Source organism: Colius striatus, chromosome 3 (genome assembly GCF_028858725.1).
Source record: "Colius striatus isolate bColStr4 chromosome 3, bColStr4.1.hap1, whole genome shotgun sequence".
NCBI classification, from domain to species: Eukaryota; Metazoa; Chordata; class Aves; order Coliiformes; family Coliidae; genus Colius; species Colius striatus.
Genome location: NC_084761.1, coordinates 91,403,839 through 91,412,221, shown reverse-complemented (window position 1 = coordinate 91,412,221; position 8,383 = coordinate 91,403,839).

Sequence of the window (8,383 nt, the reverse complement as noted above, 5' to 3'; positions counted from 1 at the left end):
GGGACATCATTAATATAGATAAGTATCTAAATGATGGATGTCAGGAGGTTGGGGCATCCCTGTTTTTTAATGGTATCTAGCAACAGGACAAGGGGTAATGGGATGAAGCTGGAACACAAAAACTTCCATTTAAATATAAGAAAAAACCATTTAACTGTGAGAGTGACGGAGCCCTGGCACAGGCTGCCCAGGAAGGTTGTGGAATCTCCTTCCTTGGAGGTCTTCAAGACCTGCCTGAAAGCATTCCTATGTGACCTGATTTAGGTGGACCTGCTGCAGAGGGGTTGAACTAGATGATCTTTAAAGGTCCCTTCCTTCCAACCCCTACAATTCTATGATTCTATGACAGATAATCTCTTGTTGCTGCAGGAAAGGGAGATCTGTTTTCATCCTCTTGTGCATCTGTGCAGTGTTTAGCTCTCTCACTTGTTTCTGTCCTGCAGAAGTTGATAGACTCACAGGTAAGGCTGTTCTAGGGGAGCAAACTCCAAGAGTACGGCTAGGGGCATATTGCATACCTCTATTACAGGGTCCCAAAAGCAATAATCTTCCTGTCCTTGAACAACACACATACATCTACATGAGAAGAACATGCACTCAAGTGCTAACCTTACATGGATGATGCCCACCACACATTTATTGTGAGTGCTGAGCAGATGGAGAGGATCAGCTCTTGAATGTGCCTAATTGATTTAGTCTGGCCAGTAGCTTCAGAGGACTCTTAGTGCTTTGCCAGCCTTAAGGTTTTCCCCAATACAATCTCCTAGGGATGTCTTCTCTCATTTGATGCCACTGAGGACTTTGTCTCAGCAGATAGCAGTCTGGCCTCCACTGCATGTCACCTAGTCCAGCCAAGAGAACTACAGCAGAACATTAACTATGAGACCATGAATCTCAAGCCTTTAGGAAGCAGCTTGAGCAGGCACTGCTGAACATATCAGCAGAAAGACACTGAGATGTTTGGCTAGTGAGAGCAGTGTGGAAACCAAAGGAGAAGAGCAGAGGTGGATAAATAGATGGCAAAAGCTGAGTCATCTTTGTAAGATGATAGAAAAGATCAAGCTGCCAGAAAGCAGCTTCTTCTTTCCTAAGAAACAGGCAATACTTTTCCAGGTATTTATAAGTTCACAAGCTGGGAATGTGCTGTTGTCAGAAAGGGATGTTCATTTACAGTCAGAAAGGGACATTCATTTACAGCCTGCATGTGAGATTTCTAACTCATGACAGTCTGAATGACACTTCTCAGAACTCATTATACAAGTAATTCAAATTTCTGGTGATTCTTCTTCCCTGGATAGAAACCATGAAGCCAAGTCTAACTTATACAAGAGATGGAGGAGCGAAATTTTTGGACTGATTGATCTGGGCATTGTAAAGCATGTTTGTGGAAATGCCTTAGTTTATACATTCCTACCTATATGCTTCGGTTGGAGGCTTATGGCTTGACATGAAAAACTTCTGTAAATAGTTCCCAAAGGTATTTATGGTCAAGCTCTTGGAGAATACTGGGGAAATCCAGAATTGGATTGAGATCCTGCAGAGTCTCCTTCTTCAAAAAAGCCATTTGACTCAGAGTAACCCTCATCGCCTCAGCCTGGGGTGTATAAACACCCAACTAATGAAAATCATCTGCTAAGCAGCTCTTCAAAAACTACCCAAGGAAATAATCATACCTCAACAGAAGAAATGACAGAAATGCTTAAAAATTAGGTAATGCCTTTGCAAGTGTTATCACCTTCCAAATAACCCAGGAGAGAGAAGGGGAGCTGTGCAACACACTCCTAACAGAGACTTTCTTGGTGGAAAAGCAACCACCAAGGTCTGGAACCATCATCCTTGGCTCCTGAGCAGCACAGTGACTACTAGATAAAAAAATGCTGATAAATGCAACACACATTTTGAGGCTGACGCTAAACAAACATCAAGATCCTGCCAGGGATGCGGGTCACTGGCTGCAAGGGAGGAAGGCAGAGGTATTTCCAGCTCTCTGTACCACCTCCAGCCCAATAATGGCAAAAAAATTGCTGTTTCTGCTAAGGTCAACATGTGTGGAGACGGTAGGCTGGTGTACCTGGAGCTGTGCCAGTTGGGCATCGCTCCCCTTTTCTCTGCAAGTGGTTTTTTTCTGCTACTTAAGAAATACATGGTTATTAATACATAGTTATACCTCTATGCTTGCTAGTTACAGTTTCAGCATATGAGTTCTGCTGTTAGATAAATACTCAGGGAAAATGGATGCTTTTAGTATTACTTGCCATTTTTATTGACATTTACTACTAATATCATAATTCTGCCTTAAACTGGAAGTCTCAGATGGGCTGAAACATTTTGGATACACCTCCTGCAACTCCAGTTATGCCTCTTCTAATTAGCCTGTGATGAGATTTTACATCAAAAGGGTCTCATGGCATAGGAGATATGTGCACACTCACATCCTATTTTATTTTTATTCTGAATTATTATTTATTTGTGAGGATCACATTTTTTTCCCTTTACAAAAAAGAAACAGGACTTAAGAACCCTGAGCCACCGGGAACCTTTGGATATCAAGTGCCTTTCATGCAAAGCCCCACTATCAGCTTTCACTCTTTGAGAGTGATTTTAATATTTTCAGGAACTAGCTTTGCAAAATCAAGGCTGATACTGGATATTCAGAAAAGAGAAAGGTAAGTGCAATGTAAGAACGGTATGTTGGCACAGAAATAGTCATGACTTTTCCATCAGCCTTGTACTCAAATACAGAATTCAAGAAATTTTTACAAGGTAGAGAAGGGGCAAGAAATTTTTGGCAAAAAAGGGTGGTTCTGAGGTTACAGAACCTCAAGTCATTTTGGTTGGCTGACTAAAACCCAGTTAATATTTCTGAACGTGCCACAATCCTCGTGTAGGTGGTACTAGTTCCTATTTGCCTTGTCTAGATCAGAGTATCACATAACTTTTATGAATCAGGAAGAACGTAAGAGTTGGGTCTATGAACCCAAGGAAAGTGGGAAGCTCTCCAGAAGGGAGACATTCATCCTCATCATTAAAGTCAACCTTAAGAAACCATGTAAAAGGACATCATTTTTAGCTGTTAGGCAAAATCTCCAGCAAAGCCAAGGGAGGTTTGTTGAAGTGGGAGAGACTGGAGAAGTAAAGCCTCAGTGCATGTGTGAGCATGTAGAACAGGGAAGAAAAACAGTTGTTTATGCAATATTAAAGTTGGGAAACGAAGCAGTCAACCAGTGCAGTGTTAGGGTTGAATGCTCAGCTGTAATGTTTCCTCCCAGTGCTGGCAACGGTGGTTTTGCATAGTGCTATGACTCCATACAACAGAAAAGATCTGTGAAATATGCTGTAGTCGGGGTTATCTAGTGACAAATTAACCTGTGATTATCCTGCAAGGGGGAAAAAAAAATAACACACTAATTTGAGACTTCATCATCCTCATGGCCCCACACTTTGTCCTTATCTCCAGGTCTTGGTGCAGGGGTCACTTCACACTCTCAGCAGCAGAGAATTGTGCCTAAAATAAGACTGTCGCTTAGCTGACTGCAAGATGTTTCGGTTTGGATGCCAGCATCCAAATAAGGGTCTGAAACTGTCACCACTGATTTTAGCTCCTGCCTGCTCTGCAGCTGGGAGAGGAGAGCTGTGTCCCTCACTGCCTGTATAGCCTCACACACAGTACACTGCAGGAACGGTCTTTCCAATCCAGCATCTCCTAGGGAAGCTGTGTCTGCACTTCAGTACCTCATCTTTCATTATTCACTCAGTAATTACCTGTTTTGTGGCTCTTGATCTAACAATGCTCCTCTTAGCTGACATATCAAGCCAACTGCCCTTTCCTGCAGGCACTGGAAACAGTGCTGCAGATACTCTCTCACAAAGCCCACATCGTCTCTCAGGATTCAGCTATGCAAGACAGCCAGGGCAAGCACAGTCCCCTGGCTTACGATAAGGGCCTTTTCCTCCCTTTGAGAAATAAGAATCTGTGGCTACAAAGGGATGTATCTTCCACATTCCTGTGCCTTTCCAACTTCCCAGCTTATTTTTCATACAATTCCAAATGATCAAATCTAGTGCTGATCTGACCTTTGTTTATTTTTCTTTTCTCAATGTTTGAGTGATTGGTTTGGCTCAGAAAATGGATTTAACTAACATTTCAAACAATTGCTAATTACAGCAACTGAAACCTAATATTTAATTCCAGCCTCAAAGAAGCCAATGGTGCACATTAAATACCAGATGAGGCAAAACGTGTCAATTTAGTCTGGCTGTAAGTTTGTCAGATTTCCGTGAAGAATGCACACATGAGCAAGATACAACCAAGACAGAAGAAATCAGATATCACCAAGCTCTCAGTTGCATTCAAGGAGTGTAACCCACACCATTCATCTTAGGTACCGTGAAATTCAGGCACCAATGAAGCAGATTTCGGGTGGGACATCTAATGTGCAGGAAGTGAGAATTCCAGCAGCAAAATAAGTTATTAGTCATCAGCCCTCTATTTTCACATCTTAAAGGTGCTGAAGCAAGAGAGACCTCTGTAAATTTAGTAAAGAGCAACTCAAGCTCAAGGAATAGGACGTCTCCAAGACACACAGTGGGTCCAGTGACAAGCCAGAGCACAAGAGCAGCTGTTCACTTCTCTCTGTAATCTTTTAGGATGCCAAACTTGAGACATGAGCTAATTACCACAATTAACAGATACTGAAGCTGAGGTACACCAGAGAGCTGAGAGTACAGGCTCCCAATCCAGTGCAAATTAAAGCAATATCTTCATTAGCTATCTGATCATACATGTAACACATTGCAGCATTAGCCCTAGGAGGATTAGCTTCTAGGTTCCTCCACCTTGCTTGGGTGAGGTAGCAGAGGTATTTAATATTTATTGACCCCTCCCATAAAAAACATAGGATTTACAAGCCAAAAAAGGTAGTATTTTACTATTGCCAGCTAACATGTGGATTTAGCTGGCTCACCTTCAAATGTTCAGGTTTGAAACTTCTCGCCTTTTCTTTTTACAGGCATTTTCCTGCCTGACATATAAACCTCACGTTATTCAGCAATTACTTCAAAGAGTCAAACATTGCCATTTGATGGAGGCTGCAAACTGGACACAGATTATCCTGGCAACCCTATGTACAATGACCCCAATGAGTTCCCTCAGCAGGAAATCCCCATATGAAGCATTTCAAGGTTTTAGGCACATCACAGCAGTTACTTTTCCTCCACTCCTGCTGCATCTGTGACTCTTACGCTGGAGTACACCTAACACATCCAGCTGCCCTGGAGCCAGGGCTTTACCTCTGCTCATTCACCATAAAACCCTGTTGTTCTGTGGGAACATCTGCTCATTTACGCTCCACCCAAACACCCCACACATTCTTCAGAAATTTCTCTTTCTACAGGTCTGGTTGCTTTTTGCCAGCAGCAATGTGCACACTTGACATGCTAAGAAAAAGTATTTAACAAGAGAGAAAGTGCGTTCCTCATAAATTGCTTTCACTGTAGGATGAAGCAGAGTAAACTTACACTGCTGTACTTTAGGAAACTGCTATGCAAAAGGGAAGGAATTTAACTTCAGTAAGGCATTTGACACTTTCCCACAGTGTTCTCTTCGAAAAATTGTCTGTTCTTGGCTTGGATGGGCATACACCTTCCTGGGTGAAAAGCTGGTTAGATGGCTGAGTCCAAAGACTCATTGTCAATGCAGTTAAATCCAGTTGGCAGCTGGTCATGAGTGGTGTCCCCTGAGGCCACTCCTGTTTAACACCTTTATTAATGACCTGGATGAGGGGATTGAGTGCACCCTTAGCAATTTGCAGATGACACCAAGCTGGGTGGAAGGATCAATCTGCTTGAGGATAGGGAAGCTTTACAGAGAGATCTAAACAGGCTGGATGGCTGGGCCAAGGTCAGTGCCACGAGTTGCAAGAAGGCCAAGGGCCGGGTCCTTCCCTTGGGCCACAGCAACCCCCAGCAGTGCTACAGGCTTGGAGAGCAGTGGCTGGAAAGTTGCCAGGCAGAGAGGGGCCTGGGAGTGTTGGTTGGCAGCGGCTAAACAGGAGCCAGCCATGTTTCCAGGTGGCCAAGAAGGCCAATGGCATCCTGGCCTGGATCAGGAACAGCGTTGTCAGCAGGAGCAGGGAGGTGATCATTGCCCTGTACTCGGCTTTGGTGAGGCTGCACCTCCAACACTGTGTCCAGTTTTGGGCCCCTCTGAACAAGAAGGACATTGAGGTGCTGGAGAGGATCCAGAGGTGGGCTGCCAAGCTAGGAAAGGATTTGGAGCACATCTCAGACAAGGAAGGGCTGAGGGGTCTGGGGCTGTTTAGACTGGAGAAAAAGAAGGCTCAGGGAAACCTTATCACTCTCTACAGTTACCTGAAAGTAAGTTGTAGCAGGGTGGCGTTTGGTCTGTTCTCCCTAGGAACAGCAATAGAACAAGAGGAAACGGCCTCAAGTTGCACCAGGGGAGGTTCAGGCTGGATATGAGGAGGAATTTCTTTCCTGAAAAGGTTGTCAGGCATTGGAACGGGCTGCCCAGGGAGGTGCTGGAGTCACCGTCCCTGGAGGTGTTGAAGAGGCCTCATCTGGAGTCCTGTGTCCAGTTCTGGGCTCCTCAGCTCAAGAGGGACAGAGAACTTCTGGAGAGAGTCCAGCACAGGGCCACCAACTTGATCAGGGGCATGGAACATCTTTCACACCAGGAAAGGCTGTGGGAACTGGGGCTGTTTAATCTGGAGAAGACTGAGGGGGGATCTCATTAATATTTACAAATATCTAAGTGGTGGGTGTCAGGAGGTTGGGACATCCCTCTTTTCTATAGTAGCTAGCAACAGGACAAGGGATAATGGGATGAAGCTGGAACACAAAAAGTTCCACTTAAATATAAGAAAAAACTATTCCACTGTTGAGGTGAGGGAGCCCTGGCACAGGCTGCCCAGAGGGGTTGTGGAGTCTCCTTCCTTGGAGGTCTTCAAGACCTGCCTGGATGTGTTCCCATGTGACCTGATCTAGGTGAACTTACCTCTGCAGGAGGGTTGGACTAGATGATCTCCAAAGGTGCCTTCCAACCCCTACCATTCTATGAGTCTATGTTGCACTTAGGGAAATGGTCTAGTAGTAGATAGGGCTGGGACACAGGCTGGACTCAGTGATCTTAAAGGTCTCTTCCAGTTGAAACAATTCTATGATTCAGTTTAAGTGAAATACCTGCCATTCCTTCTCCAGAACATACTTCAAAAAGTGTTTGTGGTAATTTACCCAGGCCACTACTGGACTAAGTGACTGGGTGGCTGTACAGCACTCTGGGAATTGCCCTTCTCCTACATGAATCCATGTTCATTGAGAAATCAGGGATTGGATTTCTGCCCGTGCTTCCATCTTGACTTCTGCAAAAGGGGCTGGGAATTTGGGGCTGGTTTCTGTCCAGCTAGGACAATTCTCTTTCCTTAGCTCTCTGGTGGTGGTCCATACCTGACTCCAAAGACTGAATTTGCGTTGAAGGGCAGCAGTCCTGCCCTGGTGGGCATGGAAGAAGATGCTGTGCTGTGCCAGACAAATGCAGGATATAGAGTTTATAACAGTTTTCTGTACTGATAGACACTCACATTCACAATCCCAGCCCAAAGAAGCAGGACTTTTAATTCTTATTACTTTTCATTCTAAGACACCAGTTGGAGCTGTTTTTATTTGATTTCTCATAGTTGAATTTAGAGAGTACTTTCCAAGGACCATTTACAGCTTTTTCTTTCCTGCAAATATAAAATCTAAACATCATTTAGTATAGCAACAACAGCATTTGAAGCTTCAAAGAAAGGAAACAAGGATGACAGTTATGGTTCTGCTTTTTTCTCTAATTTAAGATAATGTAAAATAGATGTTTGCGTTTGGGGTTTTTTTAAAGACAATTTTCAGACATAAAAATATCCGTAAGTTTTGCAAAAATAGCTAATGGTACAGTTCTGACTGCTCTTCCCTCCCTCTCCTACACTCTGATACTGGCATTGCTTGGAGTTGAACAGCCTTTTAGATGCCTGCTGGTGACTAGCCACTAAAAGCTCTGTGAGAGCTGATATTCCAGTCACACCTGTGCTTCACACTTGCCCCTCAGACACATGAGACCAAATGAGTAATACTTTAATATTTTATAGCTATTTGTGCTGGATTTGTTGCTAGAACTTCTCTCAGGTGACCCAGTGCTTTTCTTTGGAGCTTCACTGAGCTTGCAGTTTACATGTCTTTTTCTTATCAGGATGCAAACAACAGTGTCTGAGCAGATGTAGGCAGAAGGACTTTCCTGGGCTTCTTGGGTTTACTTTTGCTGCTGTATTTAAGTATCAAAAATCTGAGATCTCATGATGTTGGGTTGTGCACAAATCCATGACATCCAACC